Source organism: Ornithorhynchus anatinus, chromosome X1 (genome assembly GCF_004115215.2).
Source record: "Ornithorhynchus anatinus isolate Pmale09 chromosome X1, mOrnAna1.pri.v4, whole genome shotgun sequence".
Taxonomy (NCBI): Eukaryota; Metazoa; Chordata; class Mammalia; order Monotremata; family Ornithorhynchidae; genus Ornithorhynchus; species Ornithorhynchus anatinus.
In genome coordinates this window covers 67,486,201-67,513,915 of record NC_041749.1, presented here as the reverse complement: position 1 = coordinate 67,513,915, position 27,715 = coordinate 67,486,201, and the positions used below count along the sequence as shown (strand labels likewise).

Here is a 27,715-nt window from a genome sequence, read left to right as displayed (position 1 = left end):
GTGCCTAATATTCCAGAAAAGCAGCCATGGTCTCTGTTGGTGAATAATTTATTCCAGTGAAGGATACAAGACAAACACTAATAGACAAATAAACAATTAGAAGTAAAGTTCATCCAGTATTTGTGTGGTCTGCTTTCTCTCATCAGCTACACTACTATGCACTTGAAATAAATGCATTTTATTCTTTTAGTATTCCAACCACATCCCCATTTTTCCAAGGTTATTTGGGACTCTGGTCCTGTCTTCCTCTCCTTCCTAGTTTGGAATCATCTTCAACCTTCATGAACACCTTGTTCACCTGAAGTCCCCACAGACTGATATTATTGCACTGGGAAAACCCTGCATCCAGCTGTGCACCAACCTAATAATTGTGGGCTCTAGACCATATTTGCACGAGTTATTGATTAATCTTTCATAAGAGACAGCATCAAAACCAATTTTTAAAAATCAATGTATTTCAATGAAGACATTTTGAAAATTAGGGATAAATTTGTTAATAGATCACTCTGACAAGGTGGAACAATATAAAAACATACACATATTTTACCAACAAAAGAGGAATAGTGAATGCTATAGACCAAGGAGCAGAAAGCTAACTAGTTTAAATGTTTCAATCAAATAATCTAAAATATTGATGTATGAGAAAAAAGGAATAATCTTGCAGCTTATATGAAATGTATTATGAATAAGGTAATAAAGGAAATGACAAGCATTTTATGGTTTTATTGCTTTCCTGTGTAGATCATCAGCAAAATATGTGTAACCTCAACTGGAACACCAAAGCTCTGCATGCATTTTTTAGTTGGATCTTATTACTGAGAATCAATATGCCATGGTCACAACATTTGTTATACTTATAAAAGTACATAAAACAAAAAGGGATCCAGAGTTGAGTTAAAAGGTAATCACCCTTCTGCCCAATATGTCATACATTACAGAAGTTAGGTCTGTCACTGACAAATATGTATCACATATGAAAGGCTCATGTGAAGGGCAGTGTAGTTCTTCAGAGTGAAAAGGAACATAGGATTATATGCATTTTTAATAAGGGATTCAGAATTAGACCAAAGGTTGGGTAGCCAAAACACCTATGCTCTTGGATTTCTGGCTCCCCTTCCTTTTAACATCTACCACAGATGGAGCTTTTTGCTATCCCTTCATCTTCAGAACTGTGTTATGAAGCTTGGTGGAAATAGTAAAGGCTGTCAAAGGAGACATCATCATATTAAAGTCATATTCAGTCAGCTAGCATTATGTGTGAGCTAAAGAAATTGATGATCTCATTGCTAGAGAAATACAACCACATTTGACTTTTCCCAGCATCTGCTGATGCATCGTCTCCAACAGTGGCAAATTCTGTTGGAAACTAGACTACTTAGTTGCAAAACAAAAATCTCATTAGAGCTACATATGAGTAGAAGCTTCAGTGACCTATTCATTTTTGGTCCTTATCTGAAAAATCTTTAGAGAAGGGGCAAGCAAGATATAGTCTACGGCTGAAACCAAACTATAAAATTTGTCCCTTACTCGTAGAAAGCTACTTCCACATGCTGCGGATCTTACCAAGCCAGCTATGGATAGATACCCTTGTCCACCTCTTAGCGTGCCATGAGTAAAGCAGTATATTGGGGAGAAGGTACCCCTGGTTGATTCTACACTAGATAGAAGCTCCATCAGGCAGATGAAGGTGCCCCTTCATGAACTAGATCTCTTTCTCTCCTGTTCTTCAGTGGAGGATGGTGGACATTTACAAAAAGGAGCCAGTGGCCCATTGAGAACAATAATAGCTTACCCTTGCTTTAGATTGTGTCCCTAAGGCAGTAAAGCAGTCTGAATTGAACAAAATACTCCAGGTATTGTACATAGGTAACAGTCAGGTGGAGAGAATTGTTCTTCTGTAAAAATAATGATAGTAATTATAATAATCATCATCATGACATTTGTAAAGTGCTTATTATTTGTCAATCTCTGTATCGGAGTGAATATAGGTAATTGAGTCAGACACAGTCCCTGCCCCACATGGAGGTCATGGTCCTAAGGGGAAGGAGAACAACTATTTTCATCCTTATTTTACAGATGATGAAACTGAGGCCCAGAGATATCAAGCGACTTGCCCAAGGTCACACAGCAGGTAAATCATGGAGCCAGGATTAGAACAGTGGTCCTGTGACTCCCAGGCCCATGTCTGTGAAGCAATGGATTCTGCATTTGATTCACTTATTTTTCTGGCTTGCCCTTTCAGCTCATACCTAATTTACAACATACCTGACCCTCATCCTATATTTATAGCGCATGATGACTCTAGCCTCTATGTGATTTCTAGATCATATTGGTATTTGTTAAGTGCTTACTATGTGCCGAGCACTGTTCTAAGCGCTGGGGTAGACACAGGGGAATCAGGTTGTCCCACGTGGGGCTCACAGTCTGCATCCCCATTTTACAGATGAGGTAACTGAGGCACCGAGAAGTTAAGTGACTTGCCCAAAGTCACACAGCTGACAAGTGACCGAGCCGGGATTCGAACCCATGCCATCTGACTCCAAAGCCCGTGCTCCTTCCACTGAGCCACGCTGCTTCTCTAATTCAGATATCACTAGCCCGAGGTCCTCTTTGACATTCATATGTTTTTCCATCTATTGATATTTTTGCTTGTGATTACTCTTCATCTAATCTTTAGCTTTCACTTTTTCCAAGTTGAATTTCCTTTCAGTACTCTTTCACATTCCTGAATCCTAAAGATGATACTTTTACATTTACTGAAGGGTTTACAATGTCAAGAAATTTAAAATTCCACAAAAATGTTACTGTGAAACTGCTTATTCTGAATTACTCTTGGAAATGTTAGCTAAAGCCAGATCTGCAGACTCAAGTTGCCCACTCGTTAATTCTTTCCCACAAGATTCACTGCACTGGTTTCAGTCCTTTTTGATTTTGGCCAAAATCCTAGGGATTGCTCCAATCTTAATTTGAACCCAATTATTAGAAAAGGGAGGTAATATCCATATGTCTATGGTATTTTCTACTATTCTGTAGAAACACAGCTTTGCTAGGAGAAAAACAAATAATTTGCAGTAGTGAGATTTACCCAGATAGGATCTGGAGATCTCTTTGGGTGCCCTATGCTTTACAAAAGTGGCCTCAGGGACTGGGATTGTACATGGTGAAGTCTTGTCTGGGAATGACCCCTGGAGATATTTTGTTATTAGGCTGGTGCATCATGAAGGGTCTTGCTTTAATCAAAGTTTTGTACAATTTCACACGAGGAATAGTTTTATGTTCAGTGTTGCAAAACTGTCTTCAGAAGGGAAGACTTTTTTTGTAATCATATCGTTAGCAGGCTTAGCATATTAACCTTTTATGTAATGGAAAAGCAATAAAGGGAAAGTCAGCAAAAAAAAGATACTCCCAAATGGAAGGTTTTGCATTGTGAATTTATATAATGCATAAATTGTGGTTTTATTTTCTTACATTATCATCATCATCAATGGTATTTATTGAGTGCTTACTGTGTGTGGTGCACTCTACTAAGTGCTTGGAAGAGTACAATACAACAAAGTTGATAGACGTATTCCTTGCCCACACGAGCTTAAAGTCTAGAGAGACATGTTACTGAATATTAACTAACTTAGTCAACTTGACTAAGACGGCCACTATCATCATCAGTGTTTCTTGGGATCCTACTGTGTGGGAGGCCTTGTACTATGCCTTAGAGGAAACTTAAAGAAATAAAAGACCCCTGCCCTCCAGGAGCTTGAAGTCTAGTTCAATAGTTAAAAGACTGTGACAGTAGATATGAATAATAGACTCAGTGGAAGAATAATAAACCCAATAGACACAATTTAATAATCCACATCAACTCTATTCTGAGTATACACAAGGAAAGTAATGGGTCCATTCACAGAAGAAAGTCATACAGAAATGGAGAAGAATCTTCAGTGATTTCCTTTGTTTTTCTAATTTTCAAATATAGATTAAGAATTCAATGGACAGATCCTACAGAACAAGTAAGCCAGTCAGTAGGTATTAGTTAAGTACTTTGGGAATGCATTAATTCTTTCAGGTCAGGGAGCTATATATTAGATAATGAAAGCAGGGTGATAAAATAGAAATCATCAGAGCAAAAAGTTAATATATCCTAGTGCCAAAATTGCCTGAAGAAAACAGAAGAGTCACTTAGTAGGAAAATGCCTTCTGATTTTTCAGAGGTAATTAAACTGCATGACAAATGTTTATTTTTAAAATATCCCACTTTGCAAATGTTACCTTACACCACACACTCCAAGAACTTTAGTGCCAACCTTTTCTCACTATGTTAAAGTGTGGAGTAACAATGAACAAACATCATGCCATATGCACTCCCATTGATCCCTGCTCCCAGGGGAGACTCAAACAATGGCATGGTGAAGCCTTCTTAATCTTTAGAATGTTGGGAAGGGCATGGCTAAGGCTGAAACTGTGACAGATTGAAGCACAAGGAACCTGAAACTCTAGTGACAACACCCTACTTACTGCTGTTGTCATAATATATAACTGCCCAAATCTCATATTTTTTTATTTTCATCTTTCCTTATGAGTCTGTCACTAAGTCCCTCCCCCGTTTATATTTCTTAGATTGTGAATTCAGGGACTGTTTCTTTATCTCATCTGCATAATTTTTAATGAGTGTGTACTACAGTGCTTTGTACAAAGCAGGTGCTTAATAAATTCTATTCATTTTACCGGTAAAATTATTAACAGTTTCAACATAGTGCCACTTAAATTCCTTCAGTTTAACTTTACACACTCATTTTCACTAATAACTCAAATTTCCTGAAATAAACAAGAACTTCTTCTTGAGATCCCATGCAACAGTTGAAGGTTAGGTTTTGCACTCATTTTCACAAGAACTATACTTATACAGTGTAGTGCAAAGTGCAAAATTAATGCCTAATTATTTCACTGTAAGAAGTCATAAGCAAAAGGTAAATATAAACTGTGATCCCAGTGAGGGACAGGGACTGTGCTTGACTGTATTAGTCTAAAACTGAGCTCCTTATCTTCCCTCCCAAACCCTGTCCTCTCCCTGACTTCCCTGTCACTGTGGACGGCACTACCATCCTTCCTATCTCACAGGCCCGCAACCTTGGTGTCATCCTTGACTCTGCTCTCTCATTCACCCCACACATCCAATCCGTTACCAACACCTGCCGGTCTCACCTTCACAATATCGCCAAGATCTGCCCTTTCCTCTCCATCCAAACTGCTATCGTGCTGGTACAAGTTCTCATAATATCCCAACTGGATTATTGTACCAGCCTCCTCTCGGGTCTTCCTTCCTTCTGTCTCTCCCCACTCCAGTCTATTCTTTATTCCGCTGCCCGGATCATTTTCCTACAGAAATGCTCTGGGCATGTCACTCCCCTCCTCAAAAACCTCCAGTGGTTGCCTATCAACCTTCGCACGAAACAAAAACTCCTCACTCTTGGCTTCAAAGCTCTCCATCACCTTGCCCCCTCCTACCTCACCTCCCTTCTCTCTTTCTACTGCCTACCCCGTACACTCCGTTCCTCTGCTGCTCACCTTCCGCACAGTCCCCAGTTCATGCCTGTCCTGCTGTGGACCCCTGGCCCATGTCCTACCGCTGTCCTGGAATGCTCTCCCTCCTCACGTCCACCAAACTAACTCCCTTCCCCTCTTCAAAGCCCTACTGAGAGCTCATCTCCTCCAGGAGGTCTTCCCAGACTGAGCCCCCCTTTCCCTCTGCTCCTCCTCCCCTTTCCTTCCCCTCTCTCTTGCCCTCTGCTCTTCCCCCTTCCCCTCCCCTCAGCACTGGGTTTATTTGTATATATTATTTATTACCCCATTTATTTTGTTAATGAGGTATATATCTCCATGATCCTATTTATCTTGATGATGTTGTCTTCATTTGTTTTGTTCTGCTTTTCTTTGCTGTCTATCTCCCCCGTTTAGACTGTGAGCCCGTTATTGGGCAGGGATTGTCTCTATCTGTTGCTGAATTGTATGTTCCAAGCACTTAGTACAGTGCTCTGCACATAGGAAGCACTCAATAAATACTATTGAATGAATGAATGAATTAGTAAGGCTTAGTAGAGTGCTTGGCACATAGTAAGTGCTTTACAAATGCCATTACATTGTATATCTAAAAGCCTCCCAAAATCATCTATTAAAGAATGATCATTCTAATACTGGAATTCTCCAAAGTTCCAGGACTGGAATATGGTCTTTATATTGCTCTAGATTTCTCCAGAACCCATGTAATCACCAGGACACTGGGAAATATCACTTTCTATCATGCAATATGGCCAAAGTCTACACATTTGAAAAGAACGAAATTGCCTTTACTGGTTTGGCCAAAGGAATAGCTAAAACCCAAATTTTAGAGTGATCAATAATTTTTGGTGTAAAGCTAACACCTCACTTCATTTCCTCTCCTAACTATTCTAGAGCAGAAACATCCCGGGCTCTTTGGAATTCCGGACTGCTAAAGCCTCAGTTTTCATGACCCACTCCTGTATACCTGGGTGGGTGGGTGCTGAGATTTGGGGAAAGAGAGAAGTCATGTATCCTCCCCAGTCACAGTCAAGGAAATCAAACAGAAGTGGGCACTCTCCTTTCATTCATTTAATCATTCATTACATTGTATTTATTGAGTGCTTACTGTGTGTGCAGAGCATGTACTTAGTGCTTGGGAGAGTACAATACAACAAAAAACAGACACATTCTCTGCCCACAACAAGCTTATAGTCTAGAGGCAGGGAGACAGACACCAATACAAATAAAATAAAATTACAGATATGTACGTAAGTGCTGTGAGGTCGGGAGAAGGGAAGAGAGAAAGGGGGCTTAGTCTGGGAAGGCTTCTTGGAGGAGATGTACCTTCAATAAGGTTTTGAAGAGTGGGAGAGTAATTGCCTATCAGATTTGAGGGTGGAGCTGTTCCAAGCCAGATACAGGATGTGTGCCAAGGGTCAGTGGCAAGATAGGTGAGACTGAGGCACAGTGAGAAGGATGGAACTACAGGAACAAAGAGCATGAGAGGAGAGAAGACTCTCCTAGGCCAGAGTCCCAGGTACCTATTCTCCCCATTTTCCATTATCACCACGCTTTGTAGATTTCTGCTCTATTCTTCATCTCAGGTTCCCAGGTGACTATCACCCTACTGTGCTGTTTCAACCTCAAACTCTACTGGTAGCACGATACCATAAATTAGCACTATTCAGAACTTTACAGACAGACAGATGGAAAACATTGCACATACCTTTAGGAGCTGTTAACCTGGAAAGATAAAAAGGATAAATCATCAGCAAATAGAAAATGGCCAAAAATAATCCATAGATAGTTTTTTCCATCAATAACAATTTTTGACAATCAATCGGGGTATTCACTGAGCACTTAATGTACTAAGTGCTTGGGAAAGTACAATGCAATACAGTTGATAGACATGAGTCCTGCCCTCAAGAAGTTTACAGTCTAGAGGAGCTTTGGGCATAGGACGATACTAGGTTTCAGATGTTCAGATTTACTATAAATCCTTTATTGCAACCGAAAACTTGGATGTGAGTTGAGACTTGAAGCCTGGGAACTAAGAAAAGAGGGCCTGTTTCCCACACTCTAGATATCATAGGAGAAGGAGTACCAGAGACAGTGTTTGGAACATTGCATGTTCCCCATAATGCACTATGGGGAAGAGCATTAGGGGATGGGGAGGAGGAAAAGAGCAGGAGACCCAAGGCTATGTAGATTGAGGCAGATTTAGAGGCCAATGGTAAAGAAGAGCCATGAAAAATCTATCCATCTATAACTCAGAATGTTTATATCAGGATACAATATTTACACCAGGATACAATGTTCCTGAATACATATGGAAGAAGAAATGTGGCCTAGTGGAAAGGGCCTTCTGTGTGACCTGGGGCAAGTCCCTTAACCTCTGAGCACCTCAGTTTCCTCATCTGTTCAATATCAATAAGATAGCTGTTCTCCTTCCTCGTTAAATTGTTAGCCTCACGTGGAATAGGGACTCTGATCGATATGCTTACAGTGTATCTGCCCCAGAGCTTAGTGTAGTGCTTGGCACATAAGTGATTAAATAATAACTTAAATAATAATAATCATCATGATCATAATATTTCTGTATGCTTATGGTATTGTTTGTCTGAAAGTCACAGCTCCCTGTAAGGGAATATCAGCATAAAGCTGTGCACATTTTTTCACCTCCCATTCACATTGTTTCATCTTCCAGGCTGTCCTCGTAACAAGTGAGAGTTTCTTCTTGCTTTGCCACTCTGTGACAACATAGTCTGAAATCCTTCCACCAGATAAAGGAAAGCTTTAGAAATGCCTTTCTTCAATTATTGAATGTGACATAAGAATGGCCATTAATATGAGTGGGATGAGAATAAATTACGCATAGAGTAGAGAAATATCCATTCACTTCCAAAAAGGCACACATTTTCCGTGAAACTATATGCCATTCACAGTTTGCTGTCAAGATTCCTAGCAGCACTCATTACCTCGGCCTACCAGTCCCACTAGACTAGCGAGGGCTTATTTGAAATATATATAATCATGTAGTGGGATGCCTAAGTACAACAGGGTGATTTAAAGATACTATGATAGCCTTCACTCATGATTTCCTCATGTGTATTCATGAGGAAACTGCCTTACAATTTGTACAACAAAACTCCATGAAGTTGATTTTAGCAGCTCTCCAATAAAGGATCTTTAGCAGTTTTAGGGGCCTCAAACTCTGAGGCTTTATGGACCTTATAGCTACAGCTAGCTATTAATACAAAAGGATACACAGTTCACACTTCTTCGGCCCTGACTCTCTGTTCTTCTAGAAACATAAAATAGGTTTAGTCAGAAACTGGGTCCTGATTCAGTAGAAAGATTAAAAACCCAGCACCTTGAGAAGAACCAACAGATTAAATTACATCTCCAGGGTACTTTGAGGATTAGGGGAAAAGTTGTTAAATTGTTAAGTTGTTAAGTTCCCAAGACCTATTGGGAAGGTAACTGCTTCAGAGAGAACTCAAAGCTACATGCAGGTTTGTGAACATAGCTCAACTCTGGGAGTTTGGCATCAATCAATCAATCAATAGTATTTACTGAGCATTCACTATATGCAGAGCACTGTACAAAGCGCTTGGGAGAATACAGAAGAACAGAGTTGACAGACACATTCTCTGCCCACAACAACCTTACAGTCCAGAGTGGGAGAAACTCAACTCTAGCATGGGAAAATTAGAGTATTGTATCCAGAGAATTCCTAAATTCACAAGGGTCTAACCTTCCCATTCAGACTAAAAAATTATACTCCCCTTTGTTTATAGATATTTCCTGCTAGCTGCCTAAACCATCCCCATCATTTACAATGTGTTAAGTAGAAAATCTGTCTCCATTTAAAACATTACTCAAAATATGCATTGGGCTGTGTAGATCTAGTACAAATAAAGCACTCCATTTATGAAGTATTTATCACTGTAAGCAGAATGCTTTATTGAGCACATATAAACACACCTCCAGTAAACGTAAATCCATGGAATCAATTTTATTCCAAGATACCTAGCATCATCTGCGGTCAATTGAACTCTTGCTTTGGAGGTGACTTAGCAGGTGACTCAATATGTATGGACTGTGGAAGTTGGTTAGGGTAGTTGGCCAGTCTCTTGATATACAAAATTGAGCTTTTGTGGTTATTTAAGACCAAAAGAGTTGGAATGCCAGCTCAGATGCCCTGGGCAATCTGTCAGTCATTCAGGCAAGAGTCTTCACTAAGAACTCACTATCCCAATCTGCTCAAAGACTAACTTAAAGGGAACAACTCTTCTCCTGATACTGTAAGCTCTTTGAGGGCAGGAATCAGGCACGATCTCCCTTATATCTCCCCTCCCCCTCCTCAGTCCCTCCCCATTCCTGCCCCCTATTAAACTCTCCCATCTTTCCCAGCAGCATCTCTAAAGGAGATCTGCCTTCTCTCAAAAGCCATGTCCTCCACCTGCACATCGGACCCTATTCCTTCACATATTATCAAAACTAACTCTTACCCCCAAGCAGCGTGGCTCAGTGGAAAGAGCATGGGCTTTGGAGTCAGGGCTCATGAGTTCGAATCCCAGCTCTGCCACTTGTCGGCTGTGTGACTGTGGGCAAGTCACTTAACCTCTCTGTGCCTCAGTTCCCTCATCTGTAAAATGGGGATTAAGACTGTGAGCCCCACGTGGAACAACCTGATTCCCCTATGTCTACCCCAGTGCTTAGAACAGTGCTCGGCACATAGTAAGCGCTTAACAAATACCAACATTAATTCCCTTCATAATAACCATCTTCAACCATTCACTCTCCAATCACTTCTTCCCCAAACATTCCCACTTTTCCTGTATCCTAAAAATACCCTCCCTTGACCCCACGACTCCCTCCAGTTATTGCCCCATCTCCCTCCTACCATTAGACTGTGAGCCCATTGTTGGGCAGGGATTGCCTCTACCTGTTGGCGAATTGTACATTCCAAGCATTTAGTACAGTGCTCTGCACATAGTAAGTGGTCAAAGAAAAGGTTGAATGAATGAATGAATGAATGAATGAATGAATGAATGAATGAATCGTGACTACCTACTTTATTTTATTGTTCTCTCTGAAGGGCTTAATACAGTCCTCTGAACACAGTAAGTGCTCTATACATACCATGGATTGATTAACAGCAGCAGACAGACAAGCTTGGTGTGCGGCGGCAATTCTGAATTCCCCATCAGCATTTGAAGCAAAATTTCTAGTAAAAACACACCTTGTCAGCCAACTCTGCCTGTTGAGCTCTCAAAGGACAAGCTGACTTCTCTCATTCTGATTTCTACTTGTCGATCCATTTATTGTCAGAAAAGAGCAGAATTTAGCGATAAGCATTAACTTCTGTTTTGCCAATGAAAATCTCAGGTCGTGGGGAGGGCCTCTGGGGCATAGCCTCATACATTATCTTGGCTTTCTTCTGGCTTACTGTGGATTTTACAAAGCAATTGCCTTGGGCAACTAGTGAGCAAATTTGGTTGCCAGAAAAGTGATTTTTCTACTAGGCATTAAAAGGTCAAGGAAGAACAAAATATGGCATCTGTCCTCAAGAAGTTTAGAATAGAAAAGAAAGAGACTAAACAGACTAAGTGCACAAAAGCTAATGGCATTATCCCATTTTGCACAGAACTGTGATTTTTGTGTACCAATGACATTTTTATGATTCTTGAATTTTCCTTGGTGACTGATACTTACTAGTGTATAGTTGTGACCTCAGGTTATCTTTCCAGTTGCCTATGTTTCATTTAATAGAAGTATGTTGAATCCACCTATGAGAGGCAGCATACTCCATAAGGCCCTCCCTCTAACAATTGCATTCTCCTTTATTCAAGAACTGAAAAAGAGCTCATTAAAATCAAATGGGGGTTGCTGTGCATAATTTGAACATTTTATTTTCTTTGTGAAAACACTGGCAAAGAGTTGCAGTCAAGGTCCCAACAACTAAATCCCATTAAACAAACTTTTCTCCTCTGCCATCTTCTAACATTAAATCCCTTAGAAATTGATTTGCCAAAATCAGATTTAATGGCCTCTATTATCTGCAATTTATTCAAATAGTCATTCCTATCTGATATGCTCAAGAAAAGCTCCTGGCCAATATTTTAAGGATCTGGATAAAAGCACCATCTGAAAATTCAAAGGCTATCAATCCTTCAAAAGCCTTTGGAATACTCCTGTGGGTGTTTTCCATTTTAAGGACTTGACGCCCATTAATGAACATTTTGAAAGCATAACAACAGTCTGCCTTGGTTTGGAAACTCTGTTTCAAACTTTCTTAGTCACTTAGCTTGGGGGCCTTGAGAAAAGTCATTGTTCATCCAGGATTTATTTCATTTATTTTTGAATGAATTATTGAATGAATTATTTCTTCATTTTCCCTTGCCAAGAGATTTCACGGAAACAGCGCCATAATGGTAAATTTGGAATTCTATATTTTTAATCCTAATTTCCTTTGTCTCTTCATGGACCTGCATTTGAGTTTAATTAATTAATTATGGTATTAGTTAAGCGCTTACTATGTTCCAGGCACCATACTAAATGCTGGGGGAGGTACAAGCAAATCTGGTTGGTCATAGTCCCTGTCCCACATGGGGCTCACAATCTTAATTCCCATTTTACAACGAGGTAACTGAGGCACAGAGAAGTAAAGTGACTTGCCCGAGGTCACACAGCAGACAAGTGGCAGAGCCGGGATTAGAACCCAGGTCCTTCCAACTTTCAGGCCCATGCTTTATCCACTAGACCATGTTGCTTCATATATTGCAACTTCAGTAGTAATCTGCCCACCTTTAAATATGCTCCTCAAAGATAGAGTAACAAAAAAAACATAGAAGTCCTTCCCAATTACCACTTTGGCATGGCTAGAAACAACAAGGAGTAGTTTAACAATCCAGAGAAATTTTGAAGTTACAGCTAGAAAAAATGGTTTCAAATAATAGATTCTTAATCTATGAATTTGATGGAAATGCAGATTAGAATCAAGAAAGTGTTTCTGTACAGGACTCTGATAATGAACTATCCTATTAAGGTGCTTAAACAAATTCAGAGTTTCAAATAATTTGGAAAAAGTTTTGATTCCCTATAAATAGAAGCATGGCATTCCATATTAACATCAATCAATGGTATTTATTGAGAGCTTGCTGTCTACAATACAAGTACAACACAACAGAGTTGGTAGACACTTTCCCTGCCTACAATGAGCTTACAGTCTGGAGTCTTAAACATGACATTTTAATTAACTCACATTTACCTCAGAGCTTAAAACTGTGTTTGACAGATAGTAAGCACTGAACAAATACCATAATTGATTATTTATATTCACTTCTAATTAAGAATTTGGGCTATAAGGGAGCCAAGGTATGTTATCAGAAATAACCCTAACCATGAGGGTGGAAGTTAACTATAATACTCTTTCTCAAGCCCCCTCTGATGTTAGTAATGGAGACAAAAGACAGGATCATTTGTTTCCTATATAACATTTCTCATATTGTTATGTTCTTAATAAACTATAGCATTTGTTCCAGTGAGTTTAATATTACTAGTAGGTTGGATGTACTTGGCAAAGGGAAGAGGAGACCTTAGGCAATTATTTGAATAGGTATGAAGCAAAACTGTCTTTGTTACTGAGGTAAAAAGGATCAAAAATTCACTTTAGTATTACATAAGCTTCACTAGGGCTAGGGTGATCCAGTGTTTGTGGAATTATCCCGATTCAAACTTTTATCTAACATAAAAATCAACTCAGAGCAGTTACATATTTCCATCTTCATTTTCAAAAAAGCTCACTTCAGTTTAAAGGATTGTCAGGTATTTTGTCGATCAAGACACAGTGACACAATCCATAAAACCACAATAACTTTTTAATTTAAATGGCGGCATTTGTTAAGCACTTACTATGTGCCAGACACTGGGGTAGATGCAGGATAATCAGATCAGACACAGTCCCTGTCCCACATGGGGCTCACAGTCCTATTTTTATCTTTACAAATAATCACCAATCAATTCAAACATGTGAAGTCTAACTGAATGAGACAAAGAGAATACAGTTTTAATGACCAACCTGAGAATCAGACTAATACAGTTCTGGAGATGATGAAATTTATGGAGATTCTAAAATGTTTTAACTTCTTTCACAAATCTCTGAATTGCAGGGTACTGATGTGGTTTAAGACCTAATAAAAGGCCTCACAAAAAAGACTTCATAAAAACCTGGGATAGTCTTGTCTTTGAGTTTGCATGCAAAAATACTTAAACCTTACCCTATCTGAAAAACAAATTTATCTTCCAGCATATCCAACATTCCCATAAGCTGCCTAAATGTCTTTGAGTTCTTTCATTTATACCAAAAGGCCTCAGAATGTACCTTAAGTCTTTAGGGAACTAGTAAGCAAAACTTATGTTCTTATGGAAAGCAAAAGGGAGCTCAGCCTTCCTAGGCAGCTTCATGAGGAACAAGTGTAGTAATGAAAAAGTAGGACGAATCACAAAGTGCAGGAATCAATCATATTTATTGAATGCTTTCCTGGTGCAGAGCTCCATACTAAGTGCTGGGAAAGTACAATATAACAGAGTTGGTAGACATGTTCCCTGCCTATGAGACATTTACAGTCTAGCGGGGGAGACAGACATTAATATAAATAAATAAATTACAGATATGTACATAAGTGTTGTGGGGCTGAGGGAGGAGTGAAAAAAGGGAGTAAATCCAAGTGCAAGGATGATGCAGAAGGGAGTGGGAGAAGAAGGAATGTGGGCTTAGTCAGGAAAGGCCTTTTGGAGGAGATGAGCCTTTAAAAAGGCTTTGATCACAGGGAAAGTAATTGTACATCCTATATGAAGAGGGAGGGCATTCCAGGAGAGAGACAGGATGTGGGTGAGAAGTTGATGGTGAAATAGATGAGATCGAGGTGCAGTGAGTAGGTTAGCACTAGAGGAGCAAAGTGTGTGGGCTAGGTTGTAGTGGGAAATTAGGGAGACAAGGTAGGAGGGGGCAAAGTGATTGAGTGTTTTATAGCTGATGCTAAGGAGGTTCTGTTTGATGCAGAGTGAGGTGGGCAACCACTGGAGGTTCTTGAGGAATGGGGAAACTTGAACTGAACATTTCTGAAGAAAAATGATTCAGGTAGCATAGTGAAGTAGGGACTGGAGAGGGGAGAGACAGGAGGCAGGGAGGTCAGCAAAGAGTAATACAGTAATGAAGGTGGAATACGATACATACTGGGATTAATTTGGTAGCAGTTTGGATGGACAGAAAAAGATGGATTTTATTGATGTGAAGGTTGAAGCTATAGGATTTAGTGACATATTAAATATGTGATTTGAATGAGAGGGATGAGTCGAGGATAACACTGAGATTACAGGCTTGTGAGACGGGAAGTATGGTGGTGCTGTCTAGAGTGATGGGAAAATCAGGGAGAGGATAGAATATAGATGGGAAGACGAGGATCTCTGTTTTGGGCTTGTTAATTTTGAAGAATTGGCAGGACATGCAAGTGGAGATGTCTTGAATGCAGGAAATGTGAAATTACTGAGAGGGAGAGAGATCAGGGCTTGAGGTGTAGATTTGGGAATCATCAGCATAGAAATGGTAGTTGAAGCCATGGGAGTGAAGGAGTTCTCCAAGGGACCGGGTGTAGATGGAGAACAGCAGGGGACCCAGGAGGCCCAGAACTGAACCTTGAGGCAGAGGAGGAGCTCACAAAAGAGACTGAGAATGAGCGGCCATAGAGACAGGAGGGGAACCAGGATAGGACAGTGTCAGTGAAGCCAGGATTGTTTCCAGGATAAGGGGGTAGTTGACAGTGTTCAAGACAGCTGAGAGGTTGAGGAGGATTAGGATGGAGTGGAGGCCATTGGATTTGGCAAGAAGGAGTTCATTTGTGATGTTTGAGTGTGAGGTTTCTGTGGAGTGAAGGGGACAGAAGCCAGATTGGAGGGGGTCAAGTAGAGAATTGGAGGAGCGTAACAAGATACAATGGGTGTAGACAGCCCACTCAAGGAGATTGGACAGGAATAGCAAGACAGAGATGGACTGGAGGGAGTCCTGGCGTTAAGGGAAGGGTATTTTTAGGATAGAGGAGACATGAGCATGTTTTAAAGCAGTGGGGGAAAGCCAGTGGAGAGCAAACTGTTGAAGATGGTGGTCAGGGAGAGAAGAAGGGAGGTGGCAAATGCTTTGGTAAGTTGCTGATAAGTTGCGAAGGGATGAGGTTGGATGTACAAGTGGAGGGGGTGGATTTTGAGAGAAGGCAGGAGATCTCCTATGAGATACTGCTGGACAAGATGGAAGAGTTGAAGAAGGGGTAAATGAAAGGAGGGCCTGGAGAGGAACAAGGACGAAATTTTTCCCTGAAAATGATCTTTATTGAAGAGTGACTTTCTTTAGCCATCCATGACTCTTATGGCTAGAGACACATTTAAAGTTGGGTAAGTTATTTTTTTGTCATATCAGGAACATATTTAGTATAGGCTTGTGACATTAGGTACTCACAATTGCCCTAGGGAGACCTGGATTTGCTTTGTATCTTTGTTCCCTTCAGTAAATTTCTTTATTGTCTTTTGTTCTTCTTATAAATGCCTGCGCTTTACAGAGATGGATTTAGGAGCTTCTCTGCATGGAGGACAAGTATCTAGAAATTCTCAATTTATTCTGGCTGTCCATCTAATGGTTTTGGCATGCCCACAGGTTTTAATAATGTTGCCCGTCATAATGATGGTGATATTAATATTTACCAACCTCATAAGGGTGTTGTGAAGATTAATTAGCTAGGGGGCTCTAAAGTTCTTTGAAGCAGAAAAGCACTTGTAAAATGCTAAGTTGTAATATTATACTATGCTAATAGGAAAGAAATGTTACTTGCCCACTTCTTATGCTTCCTAATTTAGGAAGTGCTTTTGAATTTCAAAGCACTATACAAATCTTAGTTAAACTTCCTCTGGGTGACTGAGTATTAGTATTTCTTCCATACAGGAATGAGAGGAAAACATAGTAGAGCTCAGTTTTCTGTTCTCTAACCCTGTCTCTCAACAGATCATTTTTTATGATAAAATATGAATCCTTCTCAGTCTTTCACACCAACCTTTCCTCTGTCTCCCAGTCCCGGACTGTGGGGGTCCCTCAAGACTCTCTTCTGGGTCCCCTTTTCTTCTAAATTTACACTCAAATCTCTTGGGAAGCTTATCCATTCCCTCTATATGGATGACACCCCAAACTTGGTGAAGTCCTGATATGTCTCCTTTTCTGCAATTTTACATTTCCTCCTGCTTCCAGGATACCTCTAAATGGATGTCCCACCACCACCTCAAGTTCAGCATGTCTAAAATATGAATTAATTTTCCTCCCAAATCCTCTCCTCCTCTTTGTTTTCCCATCATAGTTGACACCACCACCACACTCTCCCTTCTCCCAAGACAGAACCATAGTATTATCCTTAATTCCTTCCTCTTTTTCAACTCCCATATTTAGCATGTTACCAAATCTTGGTTCTTCCTCCAAGACCCTTCCAGAATCCATCCCTTCTTCTCCATTCAAAGGACCACCACACCAGTCACTTGTCACATCCTGGCTAGACTACTGCATCAGCTTCCACGCTGATCCGCTGGCTTACAGCCTCTCCCCTCTCCAGTACATACTTTTCTCTGCACACATCTCACCACTCCTCAAAAGCTTCCAATGGTGGAACATTCCCCTTGGCATCAAACAGAAACTCCTGAGAAATTTGCTTTACGGCACTAAATCAGCTCTCTTCTTTGTATCAATCAATCATATTTATTGAGCATTTACTCTGTGCAGAGCACTGTACTAAGTGCTTGGGAGAGTACAATACAACAGAATTAGCAGGCATGTTCCCTGCCTATAATGAGCTTTCATTTATATACTCTCTTCCCCTACTACATCCCAGTTTGCACTCTTGCGTCCTCTCAAACTAACCAACTCACTGTGCCTTATTCTTCTCAATCATAATCCCACCATCAACTTCTTGACCACACTCTTCCTCTTTACCAAAACTCCCTTCCCCTTCACATCCAACAGAGCACTGCTCTTTCCATTTTTGAAGCCCTTCTGAAACTGCAGCTCCTCCAGGAGGCCTTCCCTGACTGACTTCTAATCTTCCCAACTTTATATCCCCAACTGCCATTTCAACACTTCCCTGACATCTTAAACAGAACCCTACATAGCAATTATGGACACATCTATATACTCTATTACATCTACCTACCTGTAATTTCTTTTAGAGTTTCTCTCTACCCCCTAGAATGTAAGATCCTTGATGGCAGGGATTATGTCCACTAATTTTATTATAGCCATCCAAGCAGTACTGTGTGCAGCACAAAGTTGGTGCTCAACAAATAGTACTAACTGATTAATTTCTCTCACACTGGGTGGATGTCATGCATAACAAATCTTAGTTTTGCCAGCCTCCAAAAGGCAAGTAGAACTGATAAACGTTCTATTAGCAAACATAGCCTCAGCAGTGATAGCATGAGCTTCTGAAAGATAGCTATAATGTGGCACTGAGCAGAAGTGGCAGGAGGAAGTGGGTTATTGCTGCAGATGAGCAAGATAAGAGTAGTCAGTGGCTCCCCAGAGTTTCCACAGATCTCTGCCTATCTCTGAGAAAGGCTATCTACTGCCTTTGATATTCACCCCACCCTCAGCCCCGCAGCACTCAAGTACATATTGTAATTCATTTATTTATATTAATGTCTGTCTCCCCTCTAGACTGTAAGCTCCTTGTGGGCATGGAAAGTGTCTACCAACTCTGTTCTGTTGTACTCTCCCAAGCATTTAGTTCATTCATTCAATGGTATTTACTAAGGGCTTTCTTTGTGCAGAGCACTATACTAAGTGCTTGGGAGAGTACAACATAACAGTAACGCAGGGACAGGAAATCCAGAGCCCGCCCAGGCCTGCCCACCCCTAACTTAGGTTAGTCACAGTCCTGGGGCACCTCCAAACTGGAAAGGGCCAGAAAGTCACTTCTGGATAGGTATGTAAGGTGGCTTCTGACCTCAAGTCTGTAGATGCACTGGGTTCGGCAGACCTGTCCTCAAGCGTCTGACTTCAGGGGTCTCGGCTTTGTGCCCGTCCCCCCTGTCTGGGCCCCAGATCTATCTGCTCTCTCACATGGCTGCCTCCCAGATGTTTACAACTTCTTTGGAGAAAAATGGAAAATTGGATGGATCTCTCGGCAGGAGTTAAAAATACCAACTCTGAGCCAGGAAAATGGGATAATGGTAACTCCAGATGCTCTACTGAAGAGTCAGCCTGTAAGGAGGCCTGGTGTGGGCCAGAGCTGCTTCAGGAGGTGCAGGTTTATTCAATTGTATTTACTGAGCACTTAGTGTGTGCAGAGCACTGTACTAAGCACTTGGGAGAGTACAATACAACAATAAACAGACACATTTCCTGCCCACAAGGAGCTGCCCTTGTGATCTCGGGATTTTCCCTGTGTCATCATCTTGCATTTCCCCACCTGAGTCCCAGAACGGGTATGCACCCGGAAATGACTGGGCCAACAAAGATGGCAGCACCACGGACCAGACCTTCCCCCATTCAGACATTGAGCATGACCCCATTCATTCAATCATGTTTATGGAGCACTTACTGTGTGCAAAGCACTGCACTAAGCGCTTGAGAGAGGACAATATAATGATAACTTAAGAAGGTTTAGAAAGTCTGAGTGAGAATCATTCAACAGAGTCAGGCTTTGATTTCTGGAAGCAATTTTGTGATGAATTAAGATATTTGTTAAGCGCTTGATATCTGTCAGGCAGTGTTCTAAGTTCTGGGGTAGATTTCCTCTGTTCTTCCTCCCCTCCCCATCACCCCAACTCGCTCCCTCTGCTCTACCCCCCCTCCACCTCACAGCACTTGTGTATATATGTACATATTTATTATTCTATTTATTTTATTAATGATGTGTATATATCTATAATTCTATTTATTTGTATTGATGCTATTGATGCCTGTTTACTTGTTTTGATGTCTGTCTCCCTCCCTTCTAGAATATGAGCCCATTGTTGGGCAGGGATTGTCTCTATTTGTTGCTGAATTGTACTTTCCAAGTGCTTAGTACAGTGCTCGGTACACAGTAAGTGCTCAATAAATATGATTGAATGAATGAATGAAGGTCAGACTCAATCCCTGTCCTACATGGGGCTCGAAGTCTAAGTAGGAAGGAGAGCAGGGTTTTGAATTCCCCTTTTACAGTTGAGGAAATGGGCACAGAGAGGTGGAGTGACTTGCCCAAGGTCATACAGTGGGCAGGTGGTTGAGCCAGGATTGGACCCCAGATACTCTGACTCCCATGCCCGTGTTCTTTCCACTAGGCCATGGTAGCGGAGCCATCGTGGGTTTATATTTAGACTGTAAGCTCGCTGTGGGCAGGGAATGTTTATAGTTATATTGTACTCTCCCAAGCGCTTAATACAGTGCTCTACACACAGTAAGTGCTCAATAAATATGATTGAATGAATGAATGCTCAATAAATATGATTGAATGAATGAATGAAGAGACACATTCCCTCCCCACAACGAGCTTACAGTGCTCTGCACACAGTAAACGCTCAATAAATACCATTGATTGATTGACTGATTGAGTCCATGCTGGCCAGCATCACCATGCTTAGCTTAACCGCTGCAGTTTCTTACCTCTCCTTATTACTTTTGTTCACTGGAATGCCTTACTACGTCTCCTACCTTTCTAATCAGAATCGACAACACCACCATCTTGCTTGTCCTTGAAGCTGAAACTTTGGTTTCATCTTTAACTCCTCTCAGTTTGTCTCTAAATCCTTCCAGTTTTTCCTTCACAATATTTCCTAGATCTGTCCTTTCCTCTCCACTGTCACCCAAACCCTTATCACCACCTGACTGGGCTACTGCACCAGCCTCCTTACTAGTCTCCCTGCCTTCAGTCTCTCTCTTCTCCCACTCTGCTGCTCAGATCATCTTCAAAATGCTTGCTGGTCAAGTGTATGACTCCCGTCCTTTAAAATCTCCAATAGCAACTGATTTCTCTCTGCACCGCACACTGTAAGCCCGTCAAACAGCAGGGACTGTCTCTATCTGTTGCCGACTTGTTCATTCCAAGCGCTTAGTACAGTGCTCTGCTCATAGTAAGCACTCAATAAATACTACTGAATGAAAATTCTGTTTAAGGTTGGGTGGGGGGCATGGGCATTCAGTTGAAGATGTTTTGGAGGTAGGAGGAGATGTAGGAGGAGACGTGAAACAAATGAGAGTATAAAGATTGAGATAGAGATTTGGGAGTCACTCATAAAGAAATTGTAGTTCAAATAATCTGTTTCTGAGTGTTGTGTCCACACAAGTGAGAGCATGTTCCCCTACTTATTTGTATATGTGCTGCGTCTGTCCCTTCTTTGTCTTGTTTTCTTTCTCTGCTTCTTCCTGCATTTCTTTTAGTATCTGTCTCACTTTACCTTACCTTCATTACTTCCCCCCCACCACCATCCTCCCCTCCCTGCTTGGACCTGGCCTCCTGCTCCCTGGAAGATCCACTTCCCTTTCTACCTTCCCACTCTTCCCCAATTTGGACTCAAAAAAATCTGGATGCATTACATAAATTTTCTGTCCTCAACAATTTCCTCCAAGGTTCAGCCCCAAACCCTGGAAATTGAAACGGGGTCCAGAGGAGCCCTCAAATACCTACACTTGAACAGACCTGAATTCTAGTAGTGGACTCCTGCCATTCCAGATATGTCATCTTCTTTGGGCTTCCATTTTCAACCTGATCTCTTCATTTTAAAGCAGGGTGGGGGAAAGAGAGGATGTGATGGGGCAGTGGGAATCTGGGTTGGAATACTGGGAAATACAACCTAGCCATAGCAGCAGAAACACTTGGGGGCAACAGTGGTGGAAAAAGGAGGAGGCAGCAAAATTTGCCTCTCCAAGGCTCTGACTGAATGGCCTCTATGGAAATATGCCACGTCTCTATTTACCCTAATAAACCCCACCATGATCCAGTCCTGGACTTCATTAACATACCAACATAAGACTAGCTTTGTGGGTTTCTATTTTAAATGGCACTCACAGGAGCTATAAGCCACCACCATAAATCAGAAAAATATCTGTGCCATGTGAAATTAAAACCACCAGATTGTTTATGTTTCCCAAATAAAAATGTCTACTATACAGAACCAAACTCTAAATGGACACTCAACAAATATTGATGGATGACGACGATGACAAGGGCTTTATTAACCCAAAAGTCTGAAATATCTTATTCATAGTAGCACACAGTAGATGACTTGCTAATCATTTACACATGGATCATGAATCATATACTATGCCTCTTAGACTACTGGGGAAAAGCAGTGACAGAAAGATCAACCTTATATGCAGACAAGAAGCAGTCATTGAGTGTAGGGGGTGGATGTCCCAACACCAAACGGTCCTACAAATAGTACCAAGAGCTATAAAGGGAGGCCTTCATCAGAGGATTGTGTTGCAAGGTGTGCTGGTCACCTGGTGGTTAGTGGTGTTACCACGTAATTATTCGTTGAGGCTATTTTAAATAGATGCTGCCACAGCTCAATCTTCTGGAAAGATTTATTCCTGAACTTTTAATCAACAATAGACCTCTAACCAGGAAAAGATTCTTTGTAATTGACACTGGATAGATTCTACATGGGTCGTCATAACTTATTAATAGTGTTATAGCCATTAGTCATTTGGGAGTGTTTGGAAACTAATGATCCCATTTTGAATCAAATTCTTCTCTTATGAATCTAGTTAGTGGTAAAAGAAACACATTGCACACCTAACTCTGCATGGAAATGCCAAGCCAGGATTCCTAAAATTACTAAAATGAGGTGAACACAAAAGTTTTCTAACCAATGACCACCTAACCAAAGTGATGACAATTCCTCGTTTGCAAAAGAAAATGTTGACACTTCTTGAAAACCAAAAGTGAACCTCGAGTCAGAGGCTATCTACCCCTCAGGGATTCACTACCTAATTACATATGTGCAAAGGTCTTGAAGGAGGAAGCAGAGTAAATCAATGAATAGTATTGAGTAAATACTCCCAAACTCATGATAAGAGTCAGAAAACCATTATTTGCAAAACAATGCCTTCTGTCAGTGCTTCTGCCCTGCTTCTGCTCCTGTTCCTTCCCCTATACTGCTCTTCTCTTCCCCAGCTGTTCTGATAGGTTTAGGCTCTCTGACTCTGACTCCTGGGCCTTTCCAACTCCTCCAGCCTCCTCTTTCTCCTAAATTCCTGTCTCCTTTTACCCCTATTTCTACCCCTCACATGCCTCAGCTTTCTCAGCCAATTGCTGCCAGTTAGTTTATTCCAGAGCCAGAGTCCCCAGAGACTTCTACTTTATAAACATGGATAGTCATACAGTCATGAGCTTTAAGAAAAATAACATGGTTGATTTAGAAGAAGGATAATTCATCTACTCTTGCTAACGTAGAAAAAGCCTTCTTCTTTCGGAGATTCTTTTTCTAAACACAGACTACAGTGCACTTTTTACATGGCACAAAATTAAACCGTACATTCACTGGGGGAGATTGTTGAACTTGTTCTTTGAGAATGTAGCCTTTTTCAAAAGAAAAGGTTTCAGATACATAGACGCACACATGCACATACACACACACATATCCAGTTATATAGGAGTGTGTGAGTACATTTGTATATAGGCAAATTCTCCATTTCATCTCTTTTTGCACTTTCAGTGTGACTCTGGTTTTGTCTGTAATGAAGTTCTCTGAGGGGACGCTTATCACACCAAGTGCAGCAGAAAATATTTTAATCGCAGAAGCAAATAAAAGCAAATAATCTAAAGTTTGCATTCTGTAGTACAGCCTCATAAGCTTTCTGGTAGAATGAGTATTTTAAAAACAAGAGTATTTTGTTTCATGGAAAAAAAATCTCAGAGCATGAAATGGGGTAAATGCCTTCACGTATGAAGAAAGAAAAGGACCTAGGAATGAATAAGTTGTCACATCACAAAATGCCATTGATACTTCAAACTACAGCCTAGGAATTAGGTTACCATGGGGAAAAGCAGTTAAGGGTCTTCGTCTTGGCTCAAGCCAGTTCAGGTTCTGACAAAATGACCCTGTCAGAGACAACATGCCACCTGGCAAACCGGACACTCATCTAGGTCACTGACCTCTGCCAAAACTACATCAACATAGTTAATATTGCTGTTGAAACATGGGCATTTCTCACAAAGAAAACATCGAGGTGCTGGCTGAAGCACTTATTTAAAGGGACTTATTTAGAGGCCAGCATCAGTTCACTGATTTTAAGCTATCATTGATACGATTGTAAAGTCAGCAGTTCCCATCTTATTCTTTTACAATTTCCCTCAGGCCCTAGTATATGCACTGCATAAAGAAGGCACCTAAATAATTCTGATAACAATGATGATGATTCAAAAATGTTGGCTTAGTTCACCAAATAAAAATGCTACTTTTTATTGCTTCATGTCCATCTTTGGTTTAACTACTGGTTTGTCTTTATTTGATGTATTATCTCAATAGTTCACTCACTCTCCAGCTTCTGTTTGCTAACTTTTCATAGAATTACTTGTCAATCTTAAATATTCACTTATCACTGACAAGTAGAGGAGTGTGTCTATTGAATCTCCAAAACAATAATAATGACAATGACTACTGTGGCATTTGTGAACTATTTTCTCCAAAAATTGATTTATGCCTCTGATTTTGAAAAATTAGGAATTATTTTAAGCAAGGTAGATTTTGATGTAAATAATAACAGTAATAATAATAATCATCATGGTATTTGGTAAGTTCTTACTATGTGCCAGGTACTGTCCTAAGAGGTAGGGTAGAGACAAAATAGGCTGAATGGACAAACTCCCTGATCCATATGGGGCTCCCAGTCAACGTGGGAGAGACAACTGGTTTCTTATCTCCATTTTGACAGATGAGGAAACTAAGGCGCAAGGAATTTAAGTGACCTCCCCAAGGTTACCTAGCAGGCAAATGGCAGATCTGGGATTAGAACGCAGGTTTCCTGACTCCCAGTCCTGTGCTCTTTCCACTAGGTCATACCACAATAGCAACTTCTTCATGGGCTAGATTTAATATCAACAGATGACCACCACTACATTTGAATTATGAATTCTCATCCTCAATGCCTATTCTTACTGGCAATTGCCCCATATCTGATCCTGCTTGAAATGGCTGGCTTGTGCAAGGAGGCCAAAATCCCAAAATCTATCCACTGCACATGCTCTAGGTTTTGTTTTTTTTTATGGTATTTGTTAATGGCTATGTGCCAGGCACTTTTCTAAGCACTGGGATAGATAAAAGCTAATCAGCTAATATGCTAATCAGCTAAGACAGTCTCCATCCCACACAGGGCTCACAGTCTTAAACCCCATTTGACAGAAAATGCGACTGAATCACAGAGAAGTGAAGTGACTTGCCCAAGGTCAAACAGCAGACAAATGGCGAAGCCGGAATTAGAACACAGATCCTTCTGACTCCCAGGCCTGTGCTCTATCCTCTAAGCCACGTTGCTTCTCCTGAAACCAGGCAACAGATGGTATGACCTGCAATGAGGTACTTACTGTTTAGCAATGAAAATCAAATGGCACATACCATTCCCAGCAGGGCAATACTGTACAACTTACATTTCAGGGTTCAGATGCAAAATGAAGACATTTTACCTTTTAAAAGAATACAATAAACAAGGCCAAGTTCTCCAAATGCAGAACCGTTTGGAAATCCAATTTTTAGCTTTGACAATTCCCCAGTCGAGAGTGTTAACTATCCTACTAGCTTGCTTACTTGATGTCTGGCATTCAATATCTGAAGTGGCAAAAGTCTGTACTTATTCATCCTAAATAATGGAATAAATCAGAGAGTAATGTATTTGAATAAAAAATTAGCATATGCTAAGTTCCATAGGGCTCCCTTTCAAAAGATTCTATCAGTGGCATTCAGCACCAAGTCACAGCTGTGTGGCTTTTATTTCAACAGCCCTACCTATCCTAAACCAAGATTAGTAGATTATATTTGGTGGCTACAAATGCAGTATTTGTTAAATGGCAGGAAGAAAAGAGTTTATGTATTCAGATCCATTTTCCAAATGTTGCTTTACATTTCTCGACTGTAAGCCCGGTGTGGGCAGGGATTGTATCTCTTTATTGCTGAATTGTACTTTCCAAGCACTTAGTACAGTATTCTGCACACAGTAAGTGCTCAATAAATACGATTGAATGAATTATTTCAGCAAGCTACTCAAAGCTCATGACGATTGGTTTACGGAAGATGATTTCAGCCATGTGATGACACTGAGTAGGCCCACTAGTTGACCCAGTTTCTTTGGGATGCCCCTGGATTTTTGTCAACTATCTGAGTGCATTTTAGAAAAATAGTCCAATGTTCCAGAATTTGAACAGTACCAATGAAACTGCTCAGCCAAACTGGCACCAACCCACAGTGCCCCTTGCTCACTTTAAATTCTTGGACCTCCACACTGGGGCAGGAACTCGCTTGGCACATGCTCCATCCAGGTCCTACAGCAATCTGGGACTCGTAGTTATGGGCATGCTCGAATGTTGGGAAATCACCATGAAGGAAAATATGCAAGCCTGGTATGGTGGCCCAGTGACCCAGTTTTTCTCCAAAATAAGGTGGTCAGCCTAATGGTGTGCATAATGCAAATACCAGATCACTCAAGAGTGACTATTTCATTGTAGCATAGCAGAGCCACAACTCAGATTACCATGCATTCCTCGGAGTAGTTCACATTTGCATAATTTTTATATATTCTGTGTAATTAATACTGCCTTTACTATCTTGAACTTCACTAAATAAAACTTGATACTTTTACTTTTCGTCGCTCTGAGTCATATAGATAGAACACCCAAAGGGACCCAACAGTGCCTAAACATGCTTTATTTTGGTGGTAATTAATTTCGTAGGAATGCATTAAATTAAGATGAATAAACCTTTGCAGAATACTTCAGTCTTACAAAACTGGGAAGTCATAATTGTGAAAGCAACCTCCCCACACACAAAAAAGACCACAAGTCTTTAAAATTAATCCAAAAGCTTTGCTTCTGCATTTCTTTCTCATCAAACGGCATGTCAGAGCCCTTTCAACATGTAGTAAACATTTCCGCAAGCATCTTATGGCAAATAGCTTATAAAATAACATCTTAAAAACTACAGTACAAAGGCCTGGCATGCAGTAATTTGACTACATTTTCTAGGTGGAAAATTAGTCTTACATTAAAACTTCCCTAGTCCATTAAAAACTGACCATGGTTCTAGCACTTTTCAATTTCTGCTGGAAAAATAATCAAAGAAACATGCTGCTTGTATTTAACAGCAATAAGTGGGAGCATTAGGAAAATAATCAGCTGAGGAACAGAGAAGATAATAGAACACATGAAGATGAGATGGTTTAAAACACTAAGGAAAATCAGATGGCTTAGCCAATCAACTCACAAGAGGACAGAAATCTTCTTTTCCAGAATATTCATTTAAATCGAGACAAGGTAAGTAGTGACAGCAACACAAGATGGTGAATGTAGTGTACATCCTAATGGAGCTAGGAGAAATCCCAATATGGTAATTGCCACTAATTGGATACATAAATGCCATTCTTGGCAGAGGACATGGCTAAGTGGGCACAGAAAGCCAAACAGCTTAGTAAATCCAATGGCCATTGTTCAGGATAGCATTACAAAGCAGGGGGGCTTTTTGATCTGAAGGTTTGACTGTTCCCTCCAAACAATGGTGAACATAAAAATCCTCCCACACTCTTTCTACCTTTTCTCTTCTCAACCCTTCCTCTCTACTTGGTTTTTCTTCTTGACATTCATGGCTAACTACACACATATCCATCTTGTAGGTCCACAGATGGCACTGCTGATGGTGAGAGTTCATCTTAGAATATGAGTCCCCCAAGAGATGGGGACATGTCTACTTACCATGTATGTATCCTCTCCCAGTGCTTAGTACAGTGTTCTGCACACAGGAAGTACTTTATAAATACTTTCACTACTACTTCTACTAACATGTATGCCAATGAGGCTGAAGAACGTGGTGTGAGGTAAACACCCCCTTCCACACGGGCAATTTATCCTTTATAGTCTTAAAGAATTGGATACCACAAGTGCCTGTCATTATTTTCCATTCC

The 27,715-nt window shown here is 40.7% G+C and overlaps 1 protein-coding gene across 3 annotated transcripts in view; it reads right to left on the bottom strand.

Moving 5' to 3' along the window:
- Positions 1–27,715, bottom strand: part of FHIT (fragile histidine triad diadenosine triphosphatase) — a 1,434,147-nt gene that overhangs the window by 1,129,550 nt on the left and 276,882 nt on the right. For all 3 annotated transcript variants that reach the window (XM_039910140.1, XM_039910143.1, XM_039910141.1), the window contains exon 3: positions 7,259–7,275. The gene's annotated coding sequence lies outside the window, so the exon portion shown is untranslated. The remainder of the gene's footprint in view (positions 1–7,258; positions 7,276–27,715) is intronic.